General features: G+C 43.2%; 1 protein-coding gene across 1 annotated transcript in view; it reads left to right on the forward strand.

Annotated features, from left to right (window-relative positions):
• Window positions 1-6060: 6060 nt before the first annotated feature.
• RASSF8 (Ras association domain family member 8) overlaps window positions 6061-12227 on the forward strand; it is a 93581-nt gene continuing 87414 nt past the window's right edge. The window contains exon 1 of the mRNA XM_044423196.1: window positions 6061-6498. The gene's annotated coding sequence lies outside the window, so the exon portion shown is untranslated. The remainder of the gene's footprint in view (window positions 6499-12227) is intronic.

Genomic DNA, 12227 nt, shown 5'->3' on the forward strand with positions numbered 1-12227 from the left:
AATCTTGTTTCAATAGGGAGAGAATTCTTTCTTCTATATGTAGGGAATGGCTCATTTCAGCAGTTCCAGTCAGTATGCAAGATTCCCATGTTTCCCAACTCCAAATACTCAGGAGTGTGTTTTTCTCTTTGATACTGTGGAGCAGTAAACCAGGATGCATGCATGAAAACATCTGTGCGTGTTGCAGCCCTGTAAACCTTGGGATGCCAGCAAGAATATCTGAGTCATCTTGGGCCATTCCCAACTTACACTTGGCCTGCAGTAAATGTTGAATTCCACTTATTTCTTTATAACCCAGCTATGATATGAACCACATAAGCATTTTTTGCGCACGCACACAGAGAGAGAGAGACCCTGAAGGTGGAGAGGCATAGTGGACATGTCCTGATATCCTTTTCCATTAGCACCAATTGCGCAGAGATGAAAGATGGAGTGAGCATGCATGATTCTGCTCCCTCTCAATGCATTTGGTACACCTTAAACTCCTGGGATTCAAACAAGACACCTCCGTACCTGTGCAGTAGCACTTTTTAAGACAAACTACTCAAAACAGCAGAGTGAAGGAAGAAAGGCCAGCATTGTTCTCCCCAAACCTAGCATGGCTTCTTCATGTTGCAGGTAAGCCCTCAATTCCACTTGATCTGAACATGGAGGAGTCAAGGTAAAGCTTGAAGTGAAGGCATTCATCCTGACAATTCCCATAGCTATTTTGTGTGAAAAGTGCAAAATTGCAGGCAGCTTTGTCAGTCCCTGTTTACACCCCAACTCCCACACACATACATATACACCAAAGAGCATCTCAGAATACCTAGTTTGTTAGGATCAGCTTTCACCCGTAGAATAGTGCGGTAGCAGAAAGCAGTGTAGTGGTTAGCATTGTTCTTAGAGAGACCTAAGATTGTAGGAGAAAAGGAAAGACAGAAACTCAACATGATCCCAAATACCATCACTATCAACTCAAGATTTTCCAGGAGTTTCTTTTTCTATCTAGAACCAGGCAGACACATTTTAACAGATCAGAGATATCAATCTTCACCTCCAACAGGAGCATTTTCTAAAGCTAACTGGTCCTAACTGCCTATTCCAGGCAATCCCACCCAAAAGTATTTTGCATTACAGTAGTAGCTCCCAGCAATAGATTGTTGCTGAAAATGTCCATTTCCTCTGCAGCTAGTGTGAGCATTGCAGCAAGAACTGAATAGTAGAGGAGTTGGAAGGAGGCCTATAAGGTCATTGAATCCAACTCCCTGCTCTGCTTCCACATGTGGTTACCCATCTGTCTGTAAGTCTGAGCCTTTTCAGCTTAACAAAGGTGACTCAATATGCTAGCTAAACTCAGAGGCAACAAAAGTCGGGCTGGGGGAGTAGATGAGTCTCTGGTGATCACATCCCAGAATTTCGATCCTGTGAGGCTTGACTCCACTACACCACTGCTCTCCCTGCCTATACATGCTTCTGGGTCAATCAGGAAGCATTGCTTTGACACTGTGGTCTTGTCTGTCTAGTCTGTTGTCCATGGTCCAGATATTTCTGCCTGTCACACTGCCTACAACTTCACTGCCTTCCTTTTCTCCTCGCATTCAGTTAGCTTTTCTGTTCATTTTCCTTTACATGTGTTTGCTGCCTACATTCTTCTTAATCCTCCTGCCCTCTTAGGATAAATGTCTTGGTCCAGATGCTGACTGGCGTTGCTTCTGCGTTGACCCTTTTATTGATTGGTGTGAGTATGCAATGTGAGTCTGGTCTTGCCAGAACTCAGACTTAGGCTGCTGTGTATGCAGGGCTAGAGTGATAGGGGTTTGGCATGGTAACCACTTAAAAATAGATGTCCACCATGGTACCCATCCTATTTTCTCCTCCCCTCCAAATGTTGCTTTAAATAACTCTTCTCATCAAACTGCAAATTTACTTTGTACACTTGGGAGTATCAAACACCATTTGTACATTCCTTAGAAGGAGCTGATACACAGAAACCAAACATGCATAATAACAGGGAGAAAAAAATCAAGATGAGTATATAACATCTGCATTGCAGCCCAAATCTTTTTTTGAAAGACTGTTTATGAAGGATTTATATGCTCACAGCTGCAAAACACAGGACTGATAATTCAGTGCTTTTGGGTGAACTACTTGGATTTCAGTATGATTTGCTTCTGAGAAAGCCTACTTAGTCTCTGTCACAGCCAGTTACGTTCAGCTATCATCAAAGCAGTCTTTTAGATTATCACTGTATTTTTAAAAACATGTTCTAGGCAGATACACACTTTTCAACTTAGGGTGATCTCCAAGTGGTGAACTAATTTACAGAACTGCCATCCTTCAAGCTGAGTCCTTCATCTGGATTACAGAGTCCACGGCACAGGGTGGATGTATCTTGCTTGACAACTGCACATACTAGATGGCTGAAAGTTAGAGGCAGTATACACAAGTGAAGAATTAAGTGGTAGAAACCACATCTTTGAACATCTTTGAACCACTTAAAAAACACCTCCCTGAAAACAGAAAACTAGTTTCAGGGTCTACTTTACCCTTCTAACTGCTGTACTGGTTTTCTTAGGTTTTTATTTGTAAAGGCACAACCTACATATATTGTAGACAGAAAAAAGTCCTATAACTCTCAGCAATTATCAGCTATACATGTGTGTATGCACATGTGGGTATTTAAATATAGTTTAGTATTCATCTCCACCTTTCATTCAAAGTGGTACAATAAATTCCACCTTCTCAGAATTCCACCATATATATAAACTGGCCCATGGCTGTTACTAGATGTACTGTGGAATACAGAATACACATTAGGAGTCAAAGTTAGACTGTGAACACTTCATTGAATTACACAGTACTTTTTCATACTTTCAGACTCATGATTCATAAATGACTCTAGGACTAGAACTAGGAACCTCATGGTGCTAATCTTTGCTCAGAGCCCAATGCAGCCACAGAAGGAAGAAGAGGTGTACCATTTCATAACAACATGACTGGCAGAAAGTATGAAACCTACAGATTGGTCAGTTCTGATATAAGTAGCAGATGCTGGACAGTCTGTCTTTGATCAACTGAGCAGTTCATGAGGCTTCTGCTCAAGATGCTGGCCTTTAAGGATCTTGGGTGGGATCCAGTGGGAATCCTACTCAAAGTAGATCATTTGAAATAAATGGGCCTTAATATAGAGTAATATTTGATGCAACCCCTTTAATTCAGAGATCCTCTAGATCTTGATTCAGACATTAGTCACTCAGGGCCCTGTCTTCGCCCTGAGGCATTTTTTTAACTGTGTATCTCTCTCCCATTTTCTCATACTTACTTTCCTTCAATTATTTTTCCTCTATTGAAAAAATAATGGTAGGAAGAAATAGTGATGTGACCCATTCAGTCATAAGTCATAACCCACAACTTGAAGACCAATGGATTAGGACACTGGTGGGCAGATTTCAGGCCTGTGGGATCTATTTTGGTTGGTTTGTCAGATTTAAAAAAATAAGAATCCCAAGCTGCAGTTTGGCACAAAAGAAATATACTTAGAACTAAAGAATTAAATGCACCAAGGTTTTTGCATGGTTTTGTTTTTTCCAAATGAACAGAGTTCACTGTTCTTCCTCATAAACATCTGCTTTTGGTCATCCCAACCAACCTTTCTTAATTTCAAAAGTTTAACTTAGGACCAGGGAATTGTTTTATTAGTACTACTATTAAACAATTTTAAGTTTAACAGTAATCTGAAATTCTTGTGTATCTAATACAAATCATCAAGTGATCTGCCAGCACATTCAGTTCTACCTTCTGCCCCAGTCATGATTAGGACAAAGAAGACCTAAACCAAATTTCAGAAGAGTTATGAAGGTAGGTCCCATGCACACAATGGTAAGGTCTGCTTATCTATATTGAGAACTGAAGTCAATAGATGTTAACTTTGCCCACATTCAAGAGTGTTGGGAAACATGAATGGGAACGTAACAGGTGCTGGCAAACATGAATGGGAAGGTGCTATTACACTCATGTTCTACTTTTGCACTTCTCATAGAAAGCTGGTTGGCCAATGTGTGAATGGAAAGTTGGACTAGAGAGATCCTTGGCTTGATCCAGCAAGGCTCCCCTTCTGTACTCCCAACCAGGGGTATGCACATGTGGTGCAGCCCCCCCTTCTTCCATCTACATTGCAAATGCATAATTGTCTTTGGAAGGGGAAAGAAAAAGGGGCATTGTACAAAGCAAGTGCATTTTTATACACAATTTGTGTCATACCAGGTATATCCATTCTGAGGGTGGTTCACACAATGTGACCCCCCCCCCCCAGTTTACTGGAGAAGTTGTGGCATGTGTGGTGGGTGTTGGGTCACTACTTCACATATCCAACCTCTGTTTTGGGGTTTCATCATGAGCATGGGTTCCATGAAGGCAAAACATTCCTTGCATAACCCTAGAACAATCTGTGGGTTATATGAAGATTGCTTACCACTCACATAACCCACAGTTGCCAGATGGCGCAGTCACCCCTGGATATGCAAAATGGCACTTACTGTAAATAAACCATGAAGAGCTATGCCAGGTGAAACAGGCCAGTGACCTGGTTTGGATGGGAAGGCAGCCTACCATGGGTTAACCAACCCTCAGGCTGCCACAGCATGAGTTGCCACCATTAGGAATATGCAAGCCCTTACTGAGGATTGCAGGGACTGGTCATGTCATCCAAACCTGGCAGCAAGGCTATTTGAGGGTGAAACAACACTTGCATAACCCACAGTCTGTTTTAGGGTTATGCACAAACTACCTAGCCCTCAAATAACCCCTGCTGCTCAGGTTCAGATAACAGAAGCCCTGGACACCCCTGGCTGGGGCTTGCATATTCATAGTGATGATTGGCACACAGCAGCTACTTATAAGTTAAACAAACTACTGAAATGCAATAATCTGAAGTGGTGTTAGGGAGGGCTGGAGCCCCAGATCTCTAGAAGACCATCTGCCTTCCTGCTGTCCACATGCCCTTGCTGAAAGGAAGGTACAAGGGCCCTGAAGAGCTCTGTTGTGTCTAATGCCCCTAGGTCAGCTGCCTTTTTGCCTAGGAGGTGCTTCACCTCCCGCTGCACTCCAACTTTTCTGCCCCCCCCCCCCCGAAATCAAAGGGCCTCCTGGCCGGTCCTTACATCCCTTTTTACACACTGGGATGTCCTTAGGAGACAGTCCTTTAATCTCTCCCTCTCATATCCACAGATTTTAGAGCATATGTAAATTAGTTCATGTACCCCCACTTTTTTTGGTCCTGCAGGTCTGAGCCCCAGATTTCTCAGAACTTCTGCCCATGTTGTGTGAACTGAGCAAACGAACCTGGTTCCAGCTGCCCGGCATACTAGGAACACTACTATTCAACCAAATGCCAGCCTCTGAGAATCCAAATGATGTTCATTAATGGCTGAAGTAGCTTTAAGCATTGGTAAGATGAAAAGTGAAAGCCATGAAGAGTCAAAGGCATCTAGGCACATCTCTTGTTCCTACACTGAATTACTGCAGTAACGATTTGGTTGCTTCAAAGGAACGTTGAGTGTGAGGCAATGTAGGGAGAGTTCAAACTTCTGCAGATAGAGGTTATGAAGGTTCGCGAGCACCCTTTCACACGTGCACATCCTCACTGGAAGCCGAAAACTTCGAGTGACGAACACGCCTGCGTTAAATAGCGCTGAATAACGTCCACCAACGTGTGAACCGGCCCTTAGGGGCGCCAATCCGGAGATGTTACGTGCATGTGTGAACTGGCCTTTCCCCGCTGCTGCTTTAAGAGCTCCCGCCTCCCACAATGCTATGCTGGTGTCCCAGTTCCGTTACACGGTATCTTCTGAAGGAGAGTGAGGCTGGCTTGCTGGGTGAGTGGGTGAAGCAGGCAGGCAGAAAAAGAGGAGGCGGGGAGAGCCGTAGCTACTGTAACCAGAGAGCTGTAGCGCAGCAGGACAGTCGGAGAGAGCTTGAAAGACGCAGAGAGGGGAAGGAGGCGGAGGAGAGGAGGTGGAGCTGCCCGGCCGGGCCCCGCCACAAGCCAGAGAGTGTGTCAGGGCGGGGACGTGGGGCGGTGGGAAGGGGGGAGGGAAAGCCAGCCAGCCAGCCCCAAACTCTGCTGCCCTCCGCGGCCAAATCCGCCCCGCAGCTCTGCAGCCAACTCAGCGTCTCCGCAACGAGAGACGGAGGAGAGGGCACGCAGAGTGCGTGCGTAAGGCAAGACGGGAACTCGCCCGGAGCCCCGCGAAAGAGACGGGGAGCCCTGTCCGCCTCGCCTCGCCCCCCGCTAGCCTCAGGCGCTTGCAGAAAAGCGCAGCTCAGCCGGTCTGCGCTGGAGCTGCTGCCCGGAGCCGGGAACGGAGGAAGGAAGGAAGTCAGTCCGGTTGCCGGGCTCGGTCCTTCCAGCCGAGCGGGGAGAGGCGGCAACTGCAGGAGGAGGTCTCAGAGGTGCTCGCAGCAACAGCCGCCGCCGCTTTTCTGCTCGATTTGGCTGGATCTTGTCGTGGAAAAGCTGTAAGTAGAAACTTTGGAGTTCGGCATCTCTCTCTTCCTTCCTCCTTTTTCATGTATCCTCCCCCTTTTTGGACTCTCGCGGGGGGGCGCCGTTCTCTCCCGGGGCTTCCTTCCCTCTCTCCGCGCTTTCTCAGTTCATTTCTCTGCTCACCCTCTTCCCTGCAGCGGTCTCTTTGCCCCTCTCCCCCCCGATTCCTGCTAGCTTTCTGGACTGCACTCGCCTTCCGTTTTGCGTACTTATCTTCCTTGCGTCCCATTTCCTTATTGCCCCCCTTCTAATGCGTCTGGGACGTCTTTCCTTCTCTCCTGTTTCTATTATTATTTATAATAATGATATCGTAGCCAGATCTTGTTCTGATTTAGAAGTAAGTGCCACTGAGTTCAATAGGACTTCTTTTCAGGTACATGCGCGTAGGTTTGTAGTCGGGATGTGTAGAAAAGCCAGAAGAATTTGTCCGTTTTCTGGAGTAAGGCAAGGCCAGTTTTTACTCAGCAGGGTATTTTTTAATTTCTTTTTTTTTAAATAAAAATTTTCGTATTCGTAAGGAAACTAGGTAGACCTACCCACCGCTCTGTAACGTGGATAGCTTGTTACACCCTCCTCCCGCTCCCAGTCTCACCTCTCCGTGTAAGTCAGAAAAGATCAAGGCAGCGATCCTACGCACGTGTAGCCGGAGCCCTATTGAATTCAGTGGTACTTCGTTCTGGGTAAGCAAGCATGCGTCCGGCTGCGGCAATAAATCAGCGTGTGTGGGTGGATCTTTTTTTTTTTTTTTTTTTGGAACAGTAGTGAGTCCAGGCTTGAAATCATCCAGTTTAACCTGACAGTAGAAAGGGTTGAACATTACGGTTACGTTCAATAGATTTTTGATTTGTTGACTCGAGGCAGCAGCAAGTCCTCCTTTGTAAAGGTCTGGGATGACTGTTTCTATGACTCACTGATAATTGTACAAAGTTGTGTGTGTGAGTGAGTGTGTGTTTCTGAACTAATCCTCTGCTGCGCCGCGAAACATTTTCCTCCTCAGTCGGATGTCAAGTCAATGTGAGCAGCATTGCTGTTTGCTAAATTGCAAGTGGATATTGCTCCTGGATTTGAGCTTTGTGTATAAATAAAAATGCAATAGGGAAGCTACACTTTTGAAAATGCCCTGTAGAGTTACACCTGTCACATCCTGCCTTGGATGGCAAAAATGATACCACGCCTGTGCAGAGATGGGAGGGGAGAGCGAACAAAGATTGCCTGGAATAATTGCAGCCCTGACAAAAACATGCTCTCTGTCTGAGCTGTGGAGTTATGAAGTCTACCTTGTGCCATACTGGATTTTGCATCATGGCCAGGCAGCAAGCATCACTACTAGTAAAAATTAAATGCCTACTGGGCTGTGAAGTGGCAGGAAGTAAATTAATGTCCATTGATTTCCATGAAGGCACCAGAATTTCCAGCTGACTGTTGACAATGCTTTTGCTCTGGTTTATGCAGGACCGAAGTACTTAAATCTTCTAATCTGGTTAATTTGAACTTTGATTCGCTAAGGGGAAAAAAGAGCTTGTTGCATTTCTCAAAGTTTATTTTCTCAGTATGGTTGCTCCTAATATTAGTATTACTATTTATACAAAACTAACATACAAAATAATACAGTGCAAAATATGAAGGAGCATAAATGCAATATTATTGATTAATCCAAAGTTGCAGTCTTCAGTGTGTGTGCATACTCATGCGTAAGTTAATTGAATATTTTTTGGAGCGTCACTTGTTTATTTAAACAAGACTGTGATACTGAAAAGTATTCTGGCCTCTATCCATATCTAGATAACAGTTGAACCCAGTAATATGCACATAGCTTAGGGCAGTAGGTGGAGCTGCATGTTCCCATCCTTAGTGCAGTGGAGACAGGAATGCATATCCTTATCCAGCTTTTGGAAGTGCAAATGGAGTGTGCAATGGATGTGTTGCATCTGAATGCAACAAATATGGCCCTGGATCCATTATGGGGATTTGTGTATGAAAGATTATTCCATCTACTATGAACCCCTGGTAGAGTGGGGCATCTGACACAAGTTTCATATGTGAGATACGCAGATCCATGTCTTGGTCAGGAGTGACTGAATGCACTGAAGGAATATATGTTCTCTGTTGCTGACTTGCAGTCCAGGAACTTTCTGAGGCTTGCCCAAATCTTTTCTGGAAGCACTGCAACAAGCAAAATTAAAGGCCATGTTCAGAAACAATGACTGTGTTTGCATGGTCACCATAGTTTCCGTCTGAAATGCCGGGTGCCATTTTCGTAATTACTTGCCCTGGTGCATCTTGTCATGTCCAAACCTGGGGTGTCGTGGCTTCTTGAGCAGGGAGGGAAAGGGAACCCTCAAAAAACCCATGGCCTATTCATAGTTTATTAAGCATGCCAATTGGGCCAGTTTGTGAAATTGCAAAATAAAACATGATTGGTTCAGAAAAACAGCAAAAGTGTTAAAACTAGTGGTTATATGTTAAACGTTATTGAAGAAATTCACTCATTCAGTAGCTAAAAGAGCTGCGTATTGGAGATGACTAAAAGAGGGAAGACCTGTGTTACCTCCTAACTGGCAAAAATATAGTCTTCATAGAAGAGCATAATAGTTTGCATCTATAGATTTGATTTTAAAGAATAAATTTGTTAATCTTTTAGAAATTTGCAGTACATAGAAAATAAATAATTCAAGTGTTATAGGAACTACTTGTGTGGGCTAGGTTTTGGTAATCATACTTTTAAGGTACAGTCCTGTTCATATTTTGCAGGAATTGAGTTCTACAATTTCCAACCAGCTGGATTTGGTTTCTTAAGCAGTATAAGTAGGATGTGCTAAAACTGATTTCTGGTGAAGAGAACGCCACTGATAATATTCCCATTAAGAATTGCCTGAAATATTCTTATGGTTGTGGCTAGTTTTAGCTATGTTAATAATGCAGAGGATATGTTTATCAATGGCTGTTGGCTGTGAAAGCTGGGAATGGAACATCTTGTCTCAGAAGCAATACACCTGTAAGTACCAGATGCTAAAGAAAAGCAAAGGAAAGGCCACCATCTTCATGTCCTGTGTGAAATATGCTGAGGCATGAGATTGTCATTTAGATTCTAAAGAAAAATGAGTTAGATCCTGAAAGACAAATCATACAATCTTGAACAATTTTCAAAACAGTTGAGAAAATGAATTAGTTGACGCTGAAGAGGACTGGTTTCAAAGACCCAATATAGGGCACAATTGTCATGAAAAGCCAGTGATGAACTTCAGTGTGTAAAAAATAAAGTTAAAAATGGAACAAATAGAAACATTTGTAAAGATTATTGAGAATGGTTATCACTAATTATGGAGGTATTTTGACTTCCTTTAAAGTTAGTAGAACTACCCTGTACCTTTTAATCACTTTGGCAGGAGGAATGGAGATCCAGATAGCCATATTCAGATGGAAAATTCAAAATTTGCTCAGTATTTTTCAGTAACCAAAGATGTGGCAATTATTTGCTCTGAAGGAGAGTTTTTTGTGGAACAAAAAGTCAAATTTTGCCCTTGTCTGATTTCCCTGCACGTTTGAATATGCCATGTTATTGAAGCATCATCCCAAAACTTGGCTTCAGATAGGATCTTCAATTAGAACAAATGTAGTGTGAGCCTAGACACATTTGCTTGAAAGTAAGGCTGACTTGTACTCAGTTAAGCTAGACTTTCTCCCAAAAGTAGTGTGCATAGAATGGTAGCTTTTGGTTAAAATGTTAAGTACTTAATTCATTTCTGACAATTAATATTGTCTTACATTTCTGTATCCCTGAACCTCATGAGGATCTCTTTATACTGATAAAAAAAATTAAGGCCTTTTACTGTGCTATGTCAGTTGATGATGTCCCTGCCACTTACAGTGGCTGGCTGTTCAGCCTGATCTTATGCAGACTTAGATGGCACTTAAGCTCATTTAATTAACTTAGTCTGGCCTAACCATGTATAGTGGGGAATGGGGAACTTGTTGGCCAAAATGCCTGGAGGGCTGCAATTCCAATAGGTCTTAGCCAGCAAAGCCCATGGTTAGGGATGAACGAGAGTTGTAGTCTTCAAGTTGCTTTGCCTACTCCAGACATATAGGATCAGGGTGCTGAAGTAATAAAGATTGAAAATGTGCAGAATCTTGTGCAAGGGGGAGGAATGGGATTGAAATAACATATCACTTCTGGATTTACTGTTTATTGAGTTGTCTTTAATAACTGATTTCTTGACTCATAATTCCAGTCCTCTCATCAGTGTGAGTTTTTTTTTTTTTCCATGTCAGTGCATGCAAGATGCTTGTTTCCCTAGACTTGCATTCTGAAGAGGTACCATGAGCACAGAAGCTAAGAGGATGTGTTGTGAGTTGAGGAGGAATTCCTTTCAAACCTTGCCTCTCCTATGAATTTACTAGGTGGTCTTATGTGGCTCCCTGTTCTTTCATCCTCGGCCTTCCATTAGTGATACCAGGTTGTGATATACTGGCCTATGTTGCCTAAAGTTTGAGGATTGCTAACAGGAAGTGCTCAGAACATTTGAAGTGCACTAAAAATGTTAAGTAGTCTGTAAACCTTGAGAGACAGAGCAAAGAGAGTAAAGGGTGGAATGAAATGGTGTATTAAACAAGATACTTAGTAAATCTAATCAAGTCACAATGTTTTAAATTAGTTTGTCCTATTTACTTGAATAATATACTCAAAAACAGGATTATCTCCAACAAAAGAAATTGTAATGCTCTCTGCAATCCAAGGATTACCAAACAAAGCATCTTGCTGTGCAATATTGTCCTTGCATTCAGTATTGTATGATAACACGTGTTACTCAGCTGTTGTTGATTTCTCAGTGGCATAGACTTCAAAGGAAAGCTGTGAAAGAAAGCTGTGGCAAGAGAAAAAAGAGGGCTGAATCTCATTGATCAGTGCCATCCAGCTGCTGAAGTACTTTGCATGAGCAGCAGCTGATAGCTCAAGCATCCAGATAAGGCTAACAAGCCATAACATCTGGAAATGGATCCATGGTCTGAGGACCACCATGGAGACTTATACTTGCCTTACCAGGGAAAGTTACTGCAAAGTAAAGGAAGGGGTGTTTTCCACATTTTCAGGAGGGGTGCTTGTGTCATTTGTTTGGTACAGCAAAATCAGTCTTGTGGCACCCTCAATGTCAACAAATTTAACATGGCATTGACACTTTGTGGATTTTAGTCCACTTCATTGGATACAGAAACTGTATAAAATACTTCTGTGCAAAAGTAGCTACAGAGTAAGTATCTTTCACTATGTCCATTGTAGCAGCAATGTTAGAGAATTTCATAATGCCGTCCTCAACATCAGGAACCCACACATCTGAGCTATATCGCTTTTTCTTACAAACTCTTAAAGACTCATCATTCTTTTCCTCCTGCTCTCAATTTTATCCCCACAACAACAACCCTGTGAGCTAGGTTGTGCTGAGAGCCTGTGACTGGCCCAAAGTCACCCACTTGGCTCTTGGCTGAGCAAGTACTAGAATCCAGGTCGCCTGAGTCCCAGTCCTGCACTTGTAACCATTACACCACACTGGCTTTCTGCTAATCTTCTAGTAGAATATATATCATTTGCTGGCACTGCCGCAGGGCATCCTGCATAGAACGGACAGGCCAGCATCTGTGGGAAAGAATGACTACAAAACTGATATCAGAAATGGCAGTATGGACATTTCCCCCTTCCTCACAT

This window comes from Varanus komodoensis, unplaced genomic scaffold (genome assembly GCF_004798865.1).
Source record: "Varanus komodoensis strain SLA01 unplaced genomic scaffold, ASM479886v1 scaffold13_3, whole genome shotgun sequence".
In the NCBI taxonomy this organism is placed as follows: domain Eukaryota; kingdom Metazoa; phylum Chordata; class Lepidosauria; order Squamata; family Varanidae; genus Varanus; species Varanus komodoensis.